This window comes from Heterocephalus glaber, unplaced genomic scaffold, assembly GCF_053883595.1.
Source record: "Heterocephalus glaber isolate CG9 unplaced genomic scaffold, H.glaber_assembly_v1.0 deba00000613, whole genome shotgun sequence".
Classification (NCBI taxonomy): domain Eukaryota; kingdom Metazoa; phylum Chordata; class Mammalia; order Rodentia; family Bathyergidae; genus Heterocephalus; species Heterocephalus glaber.
Window position 1 is genome coordinate 948,989 of NW_028258152.1, and position 22,324 is coordinate 971,312.

Genomic DNA, 22,324 nt, shown 5'->3' on the forward strand with positions numbered 1-22,324 from the left:
TACACTCCGCTTGTGATTGTGCTCCAACCCTGGGAGCTCAAGTTTAAGCTCAGGAAGCATGCATCCTTCCCCCTCTCTGCTCCCCTTCTCAACACTTTATTCTCCTGCTAGTGTAAGGGACGTCTTAGCTACTTTTCTCGTTGCTGAGAAAAAATATTCGACACCCATAAGTTAAAGAAGGAAAGGTTTATTTAGCTCCGTGTCTAGAGTTTCAGTCCATTATCAGCTGGCCCCAAGGCAGGGTGGCAGAACAAACAGATGTCACGGAGGAGAAACAGTTCATAGTGGGCAGAAGGTAGCAAAGCAACAAGGGGTGACCACAGCTCTTTCTATCCCTTATATCTTTTCTGGACTATTTAGGCCAGGTAGCTCTGACACCCTTAATCCTAGTGCCCCTGATCCTAGCATTGTGCCATGAATCAATCCCAGCTTCACACACTCTAAATCCAGCCACCTCTGAAAAAGCCCTATCTATGACCACATGAGGCTTTGGGGGGACATCTATAAGCCATACCAGTCCGCCCCTGGCAACCCCCCCCCTCAAGAATCACACATATCCCTTTATACAAAAGGCATTAGTCCTTCTCTAAAAGTTACCAAAGTCCTAACAGTTTCAGCATGGCTGAAAAGTCCAAGGCCAGAGTCTCCTCTGAGATTTAAGGCAAACTCTTAGCTGCAAGCCTCTATACAAATGAAAAGAAAGTTAAACACTTCCAACATTCAAAGGCACAGGATAGACATCTCCATTCCAAAACGTACAAACAGGGAGATACAAAGGAATGGGACCAAAGCAAGTCCAAAATCCAGCAAGGCAAACATTAAGTCCTGTAGTTCCATGTCCAGCATCCACGGCAATCTGTGGCAAGTTGTGAACTCCAGAGGGCTTGAATGGCTCCATCCCTACAGCACTGCCAGTGGTTGAAGCTCCTGTGGGTTCTCTTGAGCCAGCTCTGCTTCCTCCTTGCAGTTTTCCTCAGATGATCCACGTTCCTGGCTTCTCCAAACTTCTGGGGTCTCCACTGCACCTTTGGCTTCACACTCACAGCTTCACACTCTGCCCTCTCAGGGACACACTGCCTGGCCTCCCAGGCCTTCTTCTGAAATCTGGGTGGAAGCCTCCTGACTCCACAACTCTTGCATTCTGCATGCACTAAAAACCAACACCACGTGGATGATGCCAAGGTCTGCTGCCAGCAGCCAGGCTTCCTTCTTTCTTGGCTCTAAGGGTCCAGTACCTATGAACCAAATCCCAAGGAACAACTTCTCTAGGCCACCGCCATTCTGGAACATGGTGCTCTGGGGCCCTTCTCAAAGCAGTCTTTCACTTTTGCAATTTTGAGGCTGCAGAGGGTGAAGTCCTGCTGCTTCTTGTGATGCCCTCAGGCCATTTTTTTCTATTCTCCTATTCCTTCTCAGCAATCAAGATCCCCTCTGCTCTTTCTTTGCAGGCTGCAACTTTACTGGAGCTTCCTTTATGGCCAAACTCAAAATATTTTAAATCATTCTGCTGGGCTCTTTGCTCTTGATTCTCAACATAAATCTGGCTTAAAGCCTTCAAGAATAGCCGTGTAGGTTCTCCAACATTAGAACATCTTGAAATTTCTTCTGCAAGATTAATTAGTCTGGCACCATTAATCTCAGTCTCAGGTACAGTCTCTGGACACAGGAAAAATGCAGACAAACTTTCTGCCAAGGAATAATGCACACTGGCTGGAGTCCAACTGCCAATTGCAATCCTTCTTCCCAGCAGAAACTTCATGAGCCTGGTCTTTACCAGCATAATTCCTGACAGCATTGTGGTCTTCTGATCTCTGACCATAATCTCCCATCAAGTACAGCCTCAGGCATTCCAGTTGTACTTTTTCATTCAGAATTGCAAAACCTTTCCTAACTCTTCCCCTTCCCACAAGCCAGGTACAGTCACAGCAGTGGCCCAACTCCTGGTACCAAAATCTGTATCTCCATCTTGGAAAAAGACCAACTGAACTCAGAATTCAGAGCAGCTGTGGGCTGGCTTCATCTAGCAGCTCCCAGGTGTCAGGCTGAGGGAGAACCGAGTTCAAGTCAGCAGGAGGTCAGGGAGCCAAGTTCAAGATGGCAGGGAGCTGAGTTGAAGCTGGCAGGAGGCACACAAAGTGTTGCAGGCTGAACAAATTGGGTTCCAGACTCACAGCCAGAAACTAGCCTGAACATCAGTGGAACTAAAGGTGCAGGCTTGTGGGGATTAGCCACCACTCTGACATAAATGTACAGCTGGCTTGCTGGGATTAATCAACACATATCTGTGCTCTGTAGACCCATTCTTGTCTACCAGTGGCAAAAGAAATACATCCATGAAGTAGATTCTTTTTCTTCTTTTCTTTTTTTCTTTATTGTTTTCTTTTTGCTTATGTTTATTTTCTTGATTGTTTGTTCTTGTTTTTATATGAGTGTGAATACTGTTTCTAGTTTTTGGGGTTTTTTTGGTACTGGGGATCGAACTCAGGTCCTTGCACTTGCAAGTCAGGCAGCAGAACCACTGAGCTAAATCCCCAGCCCATCTAGTTTTCTTGTTGTTGTTGTTCTGTTCTTGTTTTTATTTCTTCTGTCTCTCTTTTCCTGTCTTCTTCACCAGTTTCTGAAAGATCATGGTTTTCCTTTGTCCTCTAGTCTTGCTTCTAATCTCTTCTTCTTTCTCTATTTCTCTATTTTTTCCCCTAATCCCTTTAAAATTTTCTACCGTGAGGGTAAAATTGCCATATTGAGGGTATATTTACTGTACATAAATTTCTAATTTGTTTTAGATTTTGTTATATAACCACAAATCTAGTTCATAGGGTTAAAGTTGGCAAATTAATATTTACCACAGTTTGTCATTTTATAGGCTGTATTTGATGCTATTCTTATTGCTGACTGTACTACTTTAGCCAAGGCAACATAATTGTTCTAATCAGTTGCTCTTCCTGGTATATCAAAACTGAGATTCCCTCAGGGTCATAAACAATACAATAGGCCAGTGCCAAAGAAGTAGGGGGTAGGCAAAATAGGCAGCAACTTCTTATCCCTAATAAATTGATGAGGTAGGATCTTGCAACAGACCCAAACCCAAAAGCTAGCTATACCTGGAAGTCATCTCTGAGAAGTAGTCATTTCCTAAGGGTTCTAAATACTAGCAGTAAAGCTATGTGCCATAGCAATTTACAAGCATCAACCCAGTAATTTAACTAAAAAAAAAAAAAAAATGAAAAGACACTTAAGCAAGATGCAGCCCCTGGCTTCCAGCTCATTAAAGGAAAACCCAAGGAGCAATGAGGTGTAACAATTTGAAAGCCACCCGCTTGGACTCTCTTAAGTGGTAACGATGGAAGTAATAAAGCAGATGAATGGGGCTCTAGAAAAAAAATCAAATCAGAAATAATCTCTCAGATAACTACAAAGATGGTGACCATAATGAAAGACATGGTTAGTGATTCTAGAGCAGATTTTTTTTAATGGAGAAGCTTAGGAAAATGATGGAAACCATCAACACCCAACATAGGAAGGAAAGAAATGAAATCCATGAAACAGATTTAAACAGAATCTGTTTTAATCCAGGAGATTAAAAATTCCACTGAAACTATATGCAACAGAATGAGCCAATATGAGGACAGAATAGCAGATATAGAAGACCAATTGAGGTAAACAATAATGAAAAGAAAGATTTCTTAAAAATAGCAAGGGACTGTGAAAAATGAATCCAACAGACGCTAATGCTGCAGAGAAAAATAATATAAGATTTATCAGAGTCAGGGCCCGGGATTTAGCTCAGTGACACCACACCTGCCTTGCAAGTACAAGGTCCTCAATCATTTATTGCAATAATTGCTGAAGCTATCATTTTAGTGGTTATTATTCTGCTTTGTGAAGTGTACACACAAAAGAAAAAGAAGCCAGATGAAGGAAAAGAATTCGAACAAATTCAGCATCTGAAGTCAGATGATAGCAACAGTGTAGAAAATAATGTCCCCAGGCAAAGAAAAAATGAATCTATGAGCCAATGAATGGAAAAGATTACATCAAGCGCCATGGAAGATGTACAAAGACTTTGTGATTCAGCTTTTAAGAGAATCTGAGTGTTTATTTGTTAAAAGATGAAAAGTTTATGCAACATGCACAGCAGTAGCTTCGGAAATAATATATGCTATCTCAGATCTAAAGGTATATTTTAATTGTGTAATTGTTTTGTACTAAAGCAAGACCAACTTTGTGAAATACGTTCTGTGAGCTGTAACCCAGAGTAATTATTTTGTCTTGGTCTTCAAGGGACATCAGCAAAATCAGTTAGTAGCAGAAAAGCCATCAGCAAAGTCACTTAATAGTTCATAGAACACGCACCACTAAAGACCTGTTTATGACCAAAGAACTTACTAAAAAGAAAGTCTATACCATTTGTCTTAAAAAGTTTTCTTGTAGTCATGCTTAGTATGTATAGAAGCTTATGTAACAATTTCATGTAAAGTTCATCTTTTTCTGATGTTGAAAAACTAATACTTTGCTTTTGCTAATGATAGTTACAATCTCTACAAGTAAGACATATCTTTCATCCATAAATAATGGTGTAAGGTAAGGAAATAAACCTTGTTTTTAGCTGGGTATGGTGGTGTACACTTGGAATCTCCACTATTCAGGAGGCTGAGGCAGGAAGATCACAAATTTGAGGCCAGCAACTTTGTGAGACCCTGTCTTTAAAAAAAGAGCTGGGGAAGTAGCTCAGTGGCAGACGACTTACTTGCCTACCACATGCAAGGTTCCAGGTTCAGTTACCAATACCCGAAAAAGACAAAACTGAGAACAAACACCAAAAAAGACAAAACAAAAAACCCAAAATATGCTTGCTCCAAAGCATGGATGCTATAAAAGCCACTCTCCCAGTCTGTCCCACTCCAAGCCAAAGTGCTACTTATCTTTAAGTAGAGCATTTTTGTTGTTGAATCTGTTTTATAAGTCCTGGAGCTTGGACTTCTCCAGGTGTAGATGTACTGATGCTTGGGGTTGCAGATCCCTGTAATTATAGCAGCACTGTCTGCTGGATCCTTCTGTGGTTCATGGTTTCCTGGTGTCTTTGATTTTTTTCTTTCTTTTTTTGGGGGGTACAGGGGATCAAACTCGGGTCCTTGCGCTTGCAAGGCAGGCTGCGGAACCACTGAGCTAAATCCCCAGGCCTTGATATTTTCTTTTTAAATTAAGCTTGTTTGTATCCATGGCTGGTTAAATATATAAAAATGCGTTATTAATGCTTGACAATAATAATTCTTTGACTGAAATCTAGAAGTATTACTTTTTTTATTTTTGCAAATGCCTTAAGATAGTATCTTCAAAAGTAGGATAAAAAGAAACTTTACCAAAAGACTTCTAGAGTTAATAACCAAACTCAGTAGTATAGCTGAATACAAAGTCAACCCTCAAAAATCAATTGGTTGGGGTAGGAGAAGTGGGAGGGGTAGGGGAAAGGAAAGAAGGGAAAGGTAAAATTATGAGAAATGGAAACAAAATCTTTGTAAATAGGGAAGGGTGGAGGGGGTGAAGGGAGGGCTAGGAATGGGGAAAAAATAAGAACCCAGATGTATCATATAAAGGTACAAGTTCCCAAAGAGAAATGTAAATGTGTTTTATACCTGAAATGTACCAATAAAAGAATTTTTTAAAAAATCAATAGCTTTTCTGTACAAAAATAACAAACTCACTAAGAGAGAAACTAGGGAAACAACACCTTTTACAATAGCATCCAAAAAAATGAAATTCCTAGGAATCAACCTAACAAAGGAAGTAAAGACCTTTACATTGAAAACTACATAACTCTGCAAAAGGAGATTAAAGAGGATATCAGAAAATGGAAAGATATCCCTTGTTTTTGGGTAGGAACCAATATAGTGAAAATGGCCATACTTCCAAAATTGTTATACAGATTTAACATAATGTTGACCAAAATATCAATAGCATATCTCACAGAATTATAAAAAACTATTCTAAAATTCATTTGGAACCAGAAGAGAGCTAGAATAGCAAAAGCAACCCTGGGCAACAAAGGCAAGTCAGGGGACATCAGAATCCCTGACTTGAAATTATACTACAAAGCTACTGTGATAAAAGCAGCATGGTACTGGCAGAAAATAAAAAGCCCAGACCCAAGGATCAATGAAACAGATTAGAAGATGCAAAAACAACTTGAAGCACACTAAGCCACCTTATCTTTGATAAAAGACCCAAACCCCCTCACTGGAAGAAAGATAGTCTCTTTAATAAATGATGATGAGAAAACTCAAAAAACTTTCCAAATGTTGAAGATTAAACCTAGACCTATATCTCTCACCATCCACGGAACTAAAATTGAAATGGATCCAAGATCTAAATATTAAAACAGAAACACTAAATCTGTTGGAAGAGAGAATAGGTAGAACTTTTGAAGATATTGGTGTAGGGAAAGACTATGAACAAAACTCTGATTGCATAGGAAATATCACAAAGAATCAACAACTGGGATCTCATCTTATTAAAAAGCTTTCGCATAGCAAAAAAAAAAAAAAACACCAATGGAGTGAAGAGACAACCCACAGTGTGGGGAAAATTTTCTTCCAAGTTGTTCCTCAGAAAAAGGACTAATATCTTTAATATACAAAGAACTCAAAAAAATCAGACCCCCCAAATTTAAAGCCCAATCCAAAAATGGGCATCTGAAATGAATAGACACTTCTCAGATGAAGAAGTACAAATGGCAAATAAATATATGAAAAAAATGTTCAACATCACTGGTCATTCGAGAGATGCAAATTAAAACAACATTGACAGGGCCAGGGATTTAGCTCAGTGGTGCTGAGCAAGGTCCTGAGTTTGCTCCCTGGTACCAAAAAAAAAAACCTGCTGAAATTCCATCTCACTCCGGAAAGAATGGCTGCTATCAAGAAATCAGCCAACAACAAATGCTAGTGGGGCTGTGGGGAAAAAGGAACCCTTCCCCACTGTTGGTGGGAGTGTAGACTGATGCAACCACTGTGGAAATTAGTGTGGAGATACCTCTGAAAACTAAAACTAGCGGTTCCATTTGAGCTAGCTATCCCCCTTCTTGGTATCCTCTTGAAAGAATAAAAGCATCAGACCACAATGATAAATGCACATCCATGTTTATACCAGGACAGTTTGTAATAGCTAAGTCTTGGAAACAGCCCAAATGCCAATGAACCAATGAATGGATAAAAAAGATGTGGTTTTTATATAGAATGGAGAACTACTCTGTCATAAAGAAGGATAAGCTTGAGACATTTCTAGCTGAATGGATGCACCCTGAGACCATACTCCTAAGTGAAATGAATTGGACACACATGTTTAAATACTGCATTGTTTCTCTGGTGTGAAAAACCAAAAGTGTAAGTAGAAACCAAAATATATAGTAGATATTGGGAAATGGGAAGAAAATGTTCAAATGAAAAGGGGAACTAGGGAGAGAGGGGAGGAGGAAAGGAAGGAAGGGACCAAAAAGTGAGAAAAGAAGGAAAAAATGGAAACCAAGCTTTTGTAAATAAGGAGGAGAAGAGGGGTTGAAGGGAGGGCAGGGGATGGGAAACAAAGAAGAATTAAGACGTATCATGTACAGGTGCAGATCCCCCATGATAAATGTTATCATTATGTATATCTAAATTGTACCAATACAAAAAACTTGACAAAAAAATTTAAGGTGTAGAGTGAGTACCAGGCATCCTTATGAACTTAATTCTTCAATTATTTTCCAACCATCAAGTTTTCACTGAGATCCAAGTTTCCTGCTAAGTTTAATATAGCATCAGAGGACACACAGGAAAGCATGTCTTGGTGCTTTTAATGATGTGTTTCTATAGTTACTATAGAAGCAATAGCATGTCCTTCAAGTTCCGTCATCATGGAAATACTGTACCCACAATTAGCTCTGTTATTACCGTTTCTACGGAGCCTGGTCTGGTGTCAGCTGCCTCATGTTCCATTTTCCTCAACTGCCCAGTCTTCTCGCTTTTCCTCCAGCAATTGGTTTGCAAATACATTGTTTTATTCTTTCAGCTTGTCTTAGCACTAGCTTTTCACCATGAGCCTGATGGTAAGGTTTTCTTCTGTTTCCTTTCCTCCCATATGAAGAGCATTTCTCACTTCCAAACCCTTTTGGAAACTTGAAAGACACACCAAAGCCTCTCAGAGTAAAACTGACTGCTTTTTATGTCAACCTAAATGACTGATCTATATTTATTTCATGCTTCTTGGTTCATACCTCTAGGGTTTAGAAATATCGGTCTTAATTTAGAAGAGAAAGTCTGTAAAAATCCTATTTGTCTTGTTTTGTTTTCTTGCTAAGGACTGAACCAGAGCCTTGTGCATGCTAAGCACACACTCTACCACTGAGCCCCAAAGTGTGTTTATTTGTTTAAAGAACTTATGGATATTTTGGGAACCTGACGGAGCCCGCCGTCACTTGTCGAACAACACCTGAATGGAGGAGAGAGGATGAAGAAAAAGAAAGGCAAAGAGACAGAGTCAGGGGAGCTCCCAGCATCCGAGCTACTTTATTGACTTTACTGCTCTCTTTTATAGCACTCAAGAATAGAAAACATCTTACATAAGGCCCATCTGGAAAGTCCCCAGGCCTTGAGACAGTCCCGTGTTTTCTTTTCCCTAGCTCCGTGTCCTTGTGCTGTTCTTATCACTTTCTCCTACGCCTAGCTTCTTCAGAGCTGGGCAGCAAGTTCTATAATATTTCACTTAACCCTTTCATAGGAAATCCAAGTTGTCCACCTTAATACTTATAGAGCTGTTGGCTCTCCACAGGAACCCAAAGTTTGGAGAAATGGAAAATGAAAGAAAGAGACTTTCCTTTTGTCTTTGATGCACTATTCTAGAAGGAAAGGCCCAAACCATGAGAATGATAACTCAGGCAGGTTGTCATGGGTTGGATCCAAATACAGGAGACTCCCAAAGACAAGGCAAATAGAATATCAGGCTACAGAAAGGAAGCTTCCAGATTCATAGTCATTTGCTGGATATCACCAGATGGAAATCTCACAGGGGGGCCCTGGGTTTTGTTCTCCTTTCTACTGGGCAGTATCCCCAGCCCCTAGAACATAATAGATCCTCACCTTTTCAGAGCAACACCTAAGCTTGGAGACATCTGAAGTGACTGGGATACAGAAGCTGGACAGTGGCCTCTTGTCTTAACTCACCTTCTACTCTCACTGCCCAGCTGGTGACTTTGTTCAATGATGGGAATGAAAAAAAATAGTGCACTATTTTCTCTCATATAATCAGACAAATTCATGAGTGACAGCATCATTTCACTATCTAGAGCTGGCCTCTTGAGGCAAAAGAATATGAAAAGAAGGCAGAATCTTATCAAGTTCTGAGTTCTTTAGAGTTCTTTGGAAAATAATCAAAATATCTTAAGAGCCAAATAACTACTAAGTCCAACCATGTGGTACACAGTCTGGGCAGGAGTTGCTGACTTCCGCATAGCTAGAAAGATGAGTCACAATATGACTCAAACCCAGGGACATGAGCTTTATGATCACTGCCTTTTCAGGTTCAGTTCCTAATTATTCAGTACAACTCGAGTTCAGTGTGGATCAGTTGGGGTCACAGACATGAATACCACCAACTTCCCACCACTGTTGCTGGCTATCTATGAAGAAATCGCTCAGATCACATCTGATGATGTGATGGTTTCTTCTGTCTGTCAGTATCTCTAAAGGCATGGGAGCTTGCTGTCCTCTTGGAAGTCATATAAGGCCCCAAAAGTTTCTGGGAATGACTTCTGGCAGGTTTAAAATTAATATGTGTATTAATATTGTGTGTTAAGGAATCTGTTGATACTTGATTTTTTTTTCAGTGCTGGGTATTGAACCCAGGTCCTCACACATGCTAGTCAAGTGCTCCACTCCCAGCCTGGATATTTGATTTTTTTAGACTTGTCATACTTAAAGGAATTTGGCCTATTAGAGTAAGTGGCAGACTTATTATTCCAATTTAAAATGTACAAAGCTGGCTCACCATATCTCCAGGCTCTGTAACCATGGATTCAGCCAACTACACATTGAAAATATTCCTGCAAATTCCAAATTTCCAAAATTTGAGTTTGCCATGTGTCAAGCACTGTGCTGAATCCACGGAAGGAGGTGAGAAGTAGACACCCCTTCAGGCCCTGCCATATCAGAGAGCCTCAGTCTACCTCGAGTGCTCCCCATATGAACATTGTGTGCCTCACATCCCATTCTTGGATTTATATAGCATTTACATTGTGTTAGGTTTTATAAGTAATCTAGAGATGTGGTGAAGTACACAGGAGGGGGTGTGTAGCTTATGTGCAAATACAGTCAAACCTTGGATTGCGAGTAACTTGTTCCGTGAGTGTTCCACAAGGCAAGCAAATGTTTCTAATGAATTTTAAGTTGATAAATGAGCGATGTCTTGTAGTATGAGTAAACATGACACCAACTGTCACAGGATTACAACTGAGCCAAAGATTCTTCCCTCCTCCCAACTCACTCTGCACAATTATGGGCAATCATCTCTCAACAGCAAAAGGTCATGGAGGAGATCTCATCTGCAGAGGAGGAGAGAAAGGCAGAGGAATCCTCACTTCACCTGAGATCGGGGAGATGCATAAAATGTGGGAAACAGTGCAAAATTTTGTAGAAAAACACCACTCAAGGCAATGAATCTGTTTAATGACAATGCAATGTCACATTTCCACAAAATCCTCAAAAGGAGGCAAAAGCAAGTGTCATTGGAGAGGTTCCTTGTTACATTTGCATGAATAGAAAAAGATTCCCTTGAGCCAACAGATAGCAGCGATCTCCTTAGCGGCAGGGAAAAGCGTCCTACACAATAACCTTCCTCTCTTGTCTCTCACACCAGCCATGGTTTTCAAAGATAAGTGCAGGTTAATTTATTTTCATATTTTGTATTTTCTTTATTATTTTGTATTATATTACAGTATTGTTAATCATTTTTATACGAATATTTTCGGGTTGTGGAACAAATCATCCGAGTTTTCATTATTCTTTATGGGGAAATTTGCTTTGATATACAAGTGCTTTGGTTACAAACACACATCCAGAATGAATTATGCTTTCACACCAAGGTTTTACTGTACTACTCCATGTTATAGAAGGGACGAGAGCATCCTCGCATTTTGGTATCCTCAGGGGTCCTAGAATCAATCACTCAATGATACAGAGAAACAATTATACTTCATTTATATCTGGGATTTTTAAGTTGAAATTCTTCTGTTTGTAGAAACGGGCATCGAAACATTGGAGAGTTTAACAGTCACCGTATTTACAAGCTTGTTCATTATATATGAATTAAGAACTCAAGGAAATATTGTCGGACAATTTAAATATTTTTAAAAGATAGCAAATACATTACTTATAAATGCAGCTAAACTATTTTAAGGTTTAACTAACTTTGTAAATAAGACTAAACATAAGCCAGGGTCCCTTTTAAAGTGACATTTAAATTTTTTTACAAATCACAAATCAAACCCAAAAGCTTAGGGAAGGACAGGTTTTAAATGTGTGAACTTATTGAGATATTAAATCATAAAACAAATGCAAGTTTCTGAGTTACCTGTTCTGCAGAGAAAACTTTTCAAGGACTTTTTTTTTTGGTACCAGGGATCGAACTCAGGACCTTGTGCTTACAAGGCAGGCGCAGTGCCACTGGGCTAAATCCTCGACCCAAGGACATTTTTTAAAACAGGTAACCCTGAGAAGATGAAATGCGAATGCCTAAAGAAAACATTGCCCGAGTAGGTCTTTCCTTCCTCCGGGCATGCGCTGCTGCTTTCTCACCCCCGCTGTCCCCTCCCTTCCTCTGACCTGAGTCAGTCACAGTCGCTCGGGCTTCCCATCTGCCCAGCGTCCTTCTCCGCCTCCCTCCACCGCAGCTTCTTTGAGCTTTCAGTCACTGGCACAGGAGGAGCCATATGTGCATCACTTGCCACTTAACAATCCCAGTCCTCTTGAATTACTGTGCTAACGCACAATTCATATAATGAGATTAAATGCATTTTCCATGGCATTTCATGGCATTTCATGAAGAGCAGCATCAGGGCCTGGAACTCGCCTCCCTGACAAAGTGTGAGAATCTTCAATCGCTTGTGAGCAAACCCGTGTCTTCAGAGACGCTGGCCTCGGGCCCTCTGACCAGGGATCCTCGTTCCTCCTCTCTGTCACCATCTGCCGACCTCCTAGCTTCTTCCTCTCGCTTTCTGAAGGTGTGGGCCCTTGCTCACACTCTTCCTCTTCCCTGGGTCTTCCAGAGCCCAGGTGGCTTCAGTGTGCACGGAGATGCCCATCTGCCTGGCACCCTGGCACCCTTTACCGCCTCCTCTGCAGGGATCTGTCCTCTGTACCCCCAGCCACACGCGGGACCTGGTCATTACCCACACTCGTCCAGTCTTCAAAACAACTCACTCAGACCTCCCACTTCTTGGTCGGAGCCCACTGCCGTGGCCACCTTCCTGGACCCATTTTTCATTTCCTGTCTTCCCAGCCAAACACTTGCTGCTAAATGGAGCTCGGGGTCGGGGTGGGGGTGGGGCAGCTCTGCAGAGCCCTGGGTTTCCTGTTCCCTCAGCATTGTCTGGAGGTTCATATTTGGCTCTGACATTTCTAATTGGACCGTGAGAGAGGACCTCTGCCTCCTTTTCACAGAGGAAAACCCAGCCTGGGTGCAGCCACCAGAGCGTCTGACCGCTGCTGCCAGTGCCTCAGACATGCTGCGGGTGGGCTACCCAGGGAAGCATGGCAGCATCTAGCCTTTTCTTTTTCTTTTTTGTGGAGCTGAAGATTGAACCCAGGGACTTCATGCTGAGCTACATCCCAGCCCTTTTTAAAAATTTTTATTTTGAGACAGGGTCTCTCTAAGTTGCCTTGGCTTAGCCCAAACTTGAGGTCCTCCTGCATCAGCCTCCCAGAGTGCTGATACAGACATGAGTGCTCATATGACAGACACAGGCCAGCACACCCAGCCTTTCTTATTCCTTCCAGGAGAGTTCTTGGGCTTCAAAATCTCCTTGCCAAAATCAGATCCAATCTTGCCAGTGGAGTTGCCAAACAATGGGTTGAAAGAGAGGCCCTTTATCTCATCCCCAGGACCCATCAGTCTTGTCTGTTCTTTGATAGTCTTTTTATAAATATAATTCCTATGAAATACCATACAAAATATTTCAAGCCCTCCTGTCCCCAGATCAAATTCCCTCTTCCAAAGCTCTACCAAACGTTAATTCTGGAGCCAGAATTTCTCTTTTCCTTAGGGGCCTGTTTCTCCTACCTGACGCCGCTTGCTGCAGGCTTCTCCAGCCGCTGCAGCTTCTGCCCCTCACACCCTCCTGTGGAAATGTCTCTTGACCTCTTGCTTCAAAGTGAAAATTCAAGCCGCCCAAGGAAACCCTCTCAACTCCCCACTCCTGAACCGTTCCCACCCATCCATCTTCTTGGCCAGTAGAAAAGGGAACCTCGCTTCCTGGGGTGACCTGTACCCTTGGCCGAGCTAAACGTTCCCTAGATGCCCTGCTTATTATCCCTCGTCTTGCCCGTATTTCCCAGCACGCCCCTTCAACTGGATCATTCCTACCAATATTCACACGTAATCAAATTTATGTTGAGAAACTTATCTCTCAGTCCTCTCTCTCTCTCCCACCTCCTCTACAGAAGGCTCTGTATTTCCTGTGTCTGTCTCTCTCTACTTACCTGATTTTCCTGTATTCCCTTCCCATCTGCCCCTTACCCCACCACTCCGTCTAGACAGCATTTGCATAGGCACCATGACCACCCTGTCCCAGGCATTTTAGTCCCTATGTTGCTTATCTTGGGAGAACAGGTATCGCCGACCACTCTTCCTCCTTAACATATTTTCTCCCTTTGCTTCCATGACCCCCCCACACCTTGTTTCCCTTCTCAAATTTCCTTTTCAAGTTTCGTTCTCATTTCCCAAATCGAGGTCCTAGACCACTTCTCACTGACAGCTCCCTTCTTAAGGAAACTCATCTTTGCCCACCTGTACACCAATAACTTCCAAATTTATGTCTCCTGCCCAAATATCTCATCTGAGTGCCAGACCTTGTGGGCCCACTGCCTCCCTGATAAATTTGTCCACTAGGATATCTGGCACCAAATCCATCCAACAAGTCTCAATCTGAGTTTGTGATATCTCTTGCCAAACCTGCTCCTCCTCCAGCACTTCTGATTTTGTCATGTGGCACCACAACCATCTTGAGGCATTTTCTATGGTGCATAGTCCTCCTGATTTTATCTTGAATCTCTTTAACTTTTTATTCCCACACTCATCCTAGTTTGAACTACCTTCACCTTCTGCCTAGAATACAAACAGCCTCCCAATTGGTCCCATCTACTTGGCCCTCTGCACACCCCTTCTCTACACACCCCTTCTCTACACTGCATCAAGGGCAGCCCCATTTGAAGGGGAGCCACATAGGAAACTTTAAGTGTTTTAGCAGCTACCTTTTAAAATGTTCACAAGAAGCAAAACTGATTTTAAAATACATTTTGTTCAACCTCAAATATTATCATTTCAAGATGCAATCAATATTTTTCAATCTATGAGAAATCTTCCATTTTCATCCATGCTGTCTTTGAAATGCAGCGTGTAGTTTACGTGCACAGCACATGTCACCAAAACCATCAACATTCCAAGTGTTCAACAGCTATGTGTAGCTCATAACTGCCATTATTGGACTGTAGAAATCTAGAATCATCTTTTTGCAACAAAAATCTGATCCTTTTACCCAACCTCACGTATAAAATTCTTCGATGACGCCCGAGTTTCGATAGGATCAGGATTCGGATACTTCTTCACACGCCCTGCAAAGCCCTCCAGGGTTGGTGGTGTGGCTCCTGCTTACTCTTTGCCCTCTGCCTCTCTCCCTCCTCGGCATCCATGCGCCAGTCACAGCAGTATATCAACTGCTCAGATGCACAGTGCTTCAGTCACCTCGCTGTTGGAACGAAATGCCCAACACTAGTGATTTGGGGAAGGAGAGGTTTACGGTGGCTCACGTTTTCAGCCCGTGGTGGCTGGCTCGTAGGCAGAAAGAGCATGTCAGAAAAGCCTAAGCAAAGGAAAACTGCTCACATCATGGCCTGCAGGAAGCAAAGAAAGAAGGGAGGAACCAGGAGAGAGCTGACTACCTTTCTAGGTCACACCCAGTGAGCCACCTCCAACCAGGCCCCACCTCTTTTTTTTTGGTATAAGCAAATTTATTTCTACGGTAGAAGCATTTATTATAGTTATAGAAAAATAACACTATTTCAAAATCAGGGTAAGTAAGCAGAAGTACATTTTTCTCTTGCATACCCATACTCAAATGTCAACATGATTTCAAGCCATTCTTAGATTAACAAGAAACACAGAGAATCAAGGTAATATGTCAATGGGAGATGTATTAAAGCTACCAATTAGCCCTGGAAATCAGAAAACACAAAGTGAACTTGTGCAGCCATTCTTATCAGAGTCCCCCGGACTGTGAAAAGAAAGCACCTCCAGGACAGTGCAGGCAAATCACCAAGGTAAGCCTGCGCTTGGCCTCAAAAGGCCAAAAGGACTGAAGATACAAACGTTGTTCCTCAGGGAGGAGCAAAGACAAAATATGCTGCGATATAAAACATCAGCAATTTACTCACTGTGTGACTTTAAGCTTAAGATTCAGAAACAGATACTACATACAAGACCGTTGTACAGATTAGGTCAAATAGTGTGTGCTGAGTGCTTCTCCTATCCCTAACACACGGCTATTATCATTGTCGCAATATCATCATTATTTGATACAAAGGATATTCTCCCCCACTTCCCACTCCCAAACAGCTATTCTTTTATATTTTAAAAGTCAACCAACCATTCATTGGGTTCAAGCTTATGGACTACTGGTACCATTTTTATACGGGTACCATTTTTACTACCTTCCACCATTCTCTTACATAAGATTTGAGTACATGATTGAAATTATAATTTTCATAGTCGAACTAAGATAACAATTTGAAGAGAAGGGGAGCTAAAGCTTCAAAATCGTTGCTTCCAAAGCATCAACAGATGAAAGAACTACTTTTCAAAGTAACTCATTTTAAATAATTTCAGATGTTCCTTGTCTTATTTTCTATCAGGCCATTTGTAAATGGAAAAATGGGAATAAAACACCTATAATTTTCATCATTTCCTACATTCAACAGAAATATTTCATAGTTAAAAGTTTTGGGCCATTTTATAATCTACCCACTTAAGTATGTGAGGTTTTAATATTCTAAAACTATACAACATAGCAATAGAGGTCAGGCCTCATCTCTTAATGCTACATTGTGATTGTATCCACTTGAGTAAGAAACACCCAACTGAATTGGAGCAGCATAGTTGTGGGCGTGGCTGGAGGGATTTACTGAAGGCAGAAGACCCGTCCTGGGTGTAAGTGACACCAGCCAATAGGGTTGCTGCCTGAACGGAATAAAAGGGAAGGAAGAAGGAAGGCTCACTTCTGTTTCTTCGGAGGAGCTCCAGTCTTCCCTCTGACCTTGGCTGTCTTCTCCTGGATTCCAGCTCAGACTCTTCAGCCTTCCATCGCAGACCCTTGCAAATATTAAATCTTGGAGTTTTATGTCGAGCACTAAAGAAAAACTGTGGTGAGATGTGAACTCCAAAGGGGTTGAGCAGCCCTACCCCATGGCACTGCTGCTTGCAGTCCTCATGGCCTTCTCTTGTGGTGGCTTTGTGCACTGTCTGCATCTCTTCTCTGACATTCCACATTCTTGACATTTCCAGCTTTCTGGGGTCTCCGTTGTACTTTTGGCTTCACTCTCACACCTTCATAGGCTTCCCTCTCAGGGGTACATTTCCTGACCTCAAAAAGCTTCGTTTGAAATCTGAGTGGAAGCCTCCCTTACCCCACAGCTCTTGCATTCTGCATGCCTGTAAAACCAGCACCAGGTGAACAATGCTAATGTCTGGTGCCCACTGGAGAAGTAGCTGAGCCCCTTTGGACCATGGCTGCAAAGGTGTCCAATGCCTGGATAGCTGAGGACAGTCGACTGGATTCTGAGCAACCATTTCCCTAAGTATTTCTTCTGGAGCAGGGTACCTTAGGGTTCTCTTTTCCAAATCTTTCATTCTTACAGCCTGGAGCCTGCACAGAGTGGAATCTCGATGATTCCTGAGATGCCTTCAAGCCATTTTTCTTATTTACCTGATGCAAAATGCTTGACTTTTTTCTAATGCCAATCTTTTTAGCAACCATGCTCTCCTTTGCTCCAGCTTTGTAGGCATTTTTTTTGTGGCAAAACTGAAAACATTTTTAAATGGAGTATTTGCTCCTGGTTTTCAGTATAAACCTGGCTGCTCTAAAAGCAACAAGTAGTACCTATACTACAGCTGAACATTGAGCTGCCTTGAAATTGCCTCTGCCAGATTAATCAGTCCATGGCCCTTAATCTCAGTCCCACAAAGTCTCAGAACATGAGCAAACTTTAGTCAAATGTTCTGCCAAAGCTTAACACACATGGTCTCAAGTCCAACTGCCAATGGAGTCCTTCTTCCAAACTTAATCCTCCTGGGCCTGGTCTTTATCATCTGCATTTCTATGAACATTCTGTTCTGAGCTCTAACCAGAATCTCTCATCAAGTTCAACTTACAGCATTCTAGGCCTGCATCTCCAAACCTTTCCAAACTCCATGAACCAGTTATAAAAGCTTCTTGGAAGAAGGAAGCAGAAATTAATGACCAATGTAAAGTTTTGCAGATCAAATCCAAAGTGGGGAAGGGGGAGCAGGAAATAATTCCTCCTATTGAGCTCAGATTTTTGCTGATTGTTCATTTGTTTTTTAAAATCCTATAAAAAATATATGATGGGCTGGGGATTTAGCTCAGTGGTTCTACCGCCTGCCTCACAAGCACAAGGTCCCAAGTTCAATCACCAGTACCAAAAAAAAAAAAAGAAAAATATATGTATGAGCAGGTACTATGCATATATTAGCCAAGGAAGCTTAGAAGAATTCGGGAACCTGCCAAATAACGTACATAGGACTGGCACCTCCATCTGTCTGATATCAGAGGCCACTCATCATGCAGCTCACAGATCTCTATCGATCAACTTGCCAAGCTTCATCATTTTGTTATTCAATTCAGCATGAACAAACACTCAAGTAATAAAAATGGCTGCATTTTTATAGTATATTCCCATTTTACGGCAAGTTTTCTGTATACAAATGTTGCCAAAAACATTGCCTAACTAACATAGGATGTCCTTGTATGAGGAAATCTGTATAGGGTGAACTTCATCGGGTCCTTGTGAGGAGTACGTAAGGGTGAGTAAAGTACACACCATGCCTGGCATTGTAAGTGCTAGGCAGGAGTTGGTTTCCAAGAAATGCCAAATGAATGCATGTAATCATTTTACAGGAAATCAAATGGGAATACAAAGCCGCTTGTCAGTATTAGGCACACGAATACAGTAATAGCAATAATAATAGGTTGCCAAAAGTATGTAAGCATGGGGTGAAGTGAGATAAGAAAGGGGAAATACAGGTCAGTTGAGAGAGGACTCTTAGACACATGAAACTGGCACTTTTGAAGCACTGTGTTGGCAAAAATTAAAAATTCTGAGAGAAAATTAAACAGTGTGAGTGGCTGTAGCTATCTGAATTGATGTTTTTCCTCTACCTTCTCCTTTACTCCTAAGATTATAATCCAATTGCCAGGAAAATTACAAGATAACAATTGCCTCTCAGAAAACCGAGCCCCATACCTGCCCCATCTCTAGCAGCCCACTGAGGGCATAATCCCTGATGGAGGCGGAATATGAGCCCCTGATGCGCTCCATGACATCACTGCTGACCAGACAGATGCTGTTAAGGAAGAGGCATTTCTCGAGGGACCCAGAAAAGACTAACTGGGCAAAGTTCCTTTATAGAAATTGCACCATAGAAAGTGTTTGCTACAATTCATAAGCCCCGCTGGTAAAAATGAAGTACAGCGAGAAATACAAGCCAAGCATGGTGGCACATGCCTACAATCCCAGCATTCTGGGAGGCTAAGGTAGGAGAATCAGCAAGTTTGAGGCCAGCCTGGGTAACTCAGAGAGACTCTGTTTCAAAAATAAATGAACAAATAAATAAATAAAAGGCCAAGTACATAGCTCAGTACAAAGGCCCTGGATTCTACCCGCAGCACTGAAAAAATGAATGAATGAAGGAATAATGTTGGCCTTCATGCATTCACACTTTAATATGAATGGGCCAGTCACACTGTTTTCTTCTCACCAACCAGATGAGCTCAATTTTCCTCAGGAAGTTTATTGGTGGCGTAGCTGAGGCAAAGGACGTTGCCTCACACAGGCTCACTGGGACGCAAAGGGGAAAGTATTCAGGAAGAACTGGGAGGGGGCAGGAGTCCCCTCAGACCCAGAAACGGTGTATGGAAAGTGGACTCAACCAAAAAGGGGCATGGAGAAAGCCAATTAATGAAACCATTAATGGTGGGAGTGTGTTGCCTCTTTGTTAAGGGAGGGCTCTAGGCCCAATCTGCAGGCCTAACAATAAAGGGTCACTTCCTCCTCAGAGGACAGCAGACACGGTACGTGGCTTGGGAAGTCCAAGGGTCCCCTCTCTTTTCTGAGGATAAGGCACAGCTCTGCTGAGAGTTTGCCCGGCACACAGGGACACACGGAAAGTTTTGCTCTGTATGAACCTCAGGAAGTTGCTCATCTGAGCCAAGGCACTGTGTCAGGAGCTGATGCCCAGGGGAGTGGCTACTTAAAATTTCTCTCTTGCATAATGTATTTCACAGAAATGTCAATTTTAGGAAGTGAAAGTGACAGCCGTGGGTGACCTGAACTTCCTGTAGTATTAAAACTGCCACATGCTTGGTTCCATGATGCCACCACTGACCCCACTGCCAGTCCAGAAAGGAAGTGTTGCAGTGGGAGGGCGGAAGGGAACTGGATGCTGGCTTCTGTCACTAGGTATGTATTTATCACACCCTTTGGTCAGGCATGGGGCTGGCTGCTGGGGACAACAGCAAGAGAGGCGGGGTGTCTGCCCCTGAGACACAGTCTAGTGGAGGGAGATCGGCTGAGCCCGGAACAGCCAGGGGGTCCATGAGCAGCCCCCACGCTTGAGGCTGGAGTCTGTCAGCATCCTGAGGAAGGAATGATGATTCCCCAGTTACGATGAGGTGAGAGAGGTCAGCAAGAGGCATTGGCAGGAGTTGAACTTCAGATACCCAACCCTTCCCATCTTGGCCATGCTCTTCCTATCAGCTACATTAAGAATCTACTGTGTGCATGGTACCAGGACAAGAGTTTGAATAACAATTTAAGTCCTGTCAGAGTGAGTCCTACACAGGGTGAAGAACTGTGCCAAGGAGCTCATTTGCCAAGAACAGCAGAGTAGAAGCCCCAGGAAATTGTCACCTCATCGTTCTAGGGTGGTCTCAATAGATGGATCGGTGTTTCTGGGCCTCGGTGTCTTGGGAATGTTTCCTTTTTAGGAGTTTTTTTAAAAGATTAAATTAGGGCTGGGGATTTAGCTCAGTGGTTCCACTGCCTGCCTCACCAGTACAAGGTCCTGAATTTGATTCCCAGTACCAAAAAAAAAAAAAAAGATTAAATTAGATAGTGGAGGTGAAAAGTGAATTGAAACAGTCTGCCTAAAAGTGAAGTGGTTTGAAGTAGTCTGACTCAAACTGAGGCAGCCTTTCAGCTAAAACCACTGTCCTTGTTCTCTTGGACAAAGTATTGGGAAAAATGAAGAAGCGGAAGGAACGTAGATCAAACTTCCTAGATCTTTATCTTGCCTTTGTCTTTGCTGGAGCCATATAACTTCTGATGTTTTGATTTCTTAACCAAATAGAGAGAAGTTTTAACTTGCTTTGAACAGGCATTTTATTCTACACAGCAAGCAATCAACAAAGTGAAAGAGCCTACAGAATGGGGGGCAATCTTTGCAAACCTTATGTCCAGTAGTGGGTTAATATCCAAAAGATATAAGGAATTCATACAAGTCAATGGCAGAAAACAGCTGGCTTTAAAATGGGCAAAGGAGCTGAACAGACATTTTTCTGAGGAAGAAATTCATGAGGCTAACAAGTCTGTGAAATATATGTGCAACATCACTAATCATCAGAGAAATGCAAGTCAAAACGACAGTGAGACATCACCCCACACCGGATAGAATGGCTATGGTCAAAAAGATGAAAGGTGAGTGTCAGGCACAATGTGGAGAAAAGGAAACTTGTGTACACTATTGGTGGGAACGTGAATTAGTGCAGCCATTAAGGAAAAGAGTGGAGTTTCCTCAAAAACAAACCGGAGGGCCGGGGATTTAGCTCAGTGGATCCGGCGCCTTCCGCGCAAGCGGAAGGACCCAAGTTTGATCCCTAGTACCAAAAAAACCCCAAAAAAACTGGAGGCTGGAGATTTAGCTCAGTGGTTCCGCTGCCTGTCTCGCAGGCACAAGGTCCCAAGTTTGATCCCTAGTACCAAACAAACAAACTGAATCTACATATGGCCAGCAATCCTGCTAGTGGATATGGATGCAAAGGACACAAAACCAGCACATCAGGGCGACATCTGCACTCCTGTATATTCTCAGTACTCTGTTCACAGTACCCAAGACACAATCAACCTAAGCATCCGTTCATTGCTAGATGAATGGAGAGAGGAAATGCAGTGAAAATGGGTTATTATTTAGCCATTTAAAAACAAGGAAATCCTGCCATTTGCATCAACAGAGGTGGATCCAGAGGACACTATATGAAGTGAAACAAGCCAAGCACAGGGAGACAATACTGCATGATATCATATGCGGAATCTTAAAAAGTCAAACTCAGAGTAAAGCAATGTCACTAGGAACAGGAAGTGGGGAGAACGGGGAAGGGGTTGTTTATCAAAGGATATATTTTCATTTTGAAGATGAACAAGTTCTGGAAATCTAATGTACAACATGGTGACCACAGTTAATAATACTGTATCTATCATATACTTGAAATTTGCTGAGAGTCAATTGTACACGTTCTCAATATACACATGGGCAGAGGTGACTACGTGAAGTGAAGATATTATTAATTTGGTTGTAATCATTTCATAATTATACATATATCACAATATCATATTTTATTCCTTAAATACATAAATTTTTATTTGTCATTCATACCTCAATAAAAATAAAAATTTTAAATAATCAAGGAGATAAATTTGTAGATAGAAGTTGCTAAAATGCTGAATCTCATTTACTTCAGAGCTTTGCAGGAAAGGAGCTAGGGATGTAGCTCAGTGGCAGAGCACCAGCCTAG

At 42.1% G+C, this 22,324-nt stretch overlaps 1 protein-coding gene across 2 annotated transcripts in view; it reads right to left on the minus strand.

Moving 5' to 3' along the window:
- Window positions 1–22,324, minus strand: part of Tlr2 (toll like receptor 2) — a 68,226-nt gene that overhangs the window by 25,542 nt on the left and 20,360 nt on the right. The gene's annotated exons all lie outside the window — the stretch shown is intronic.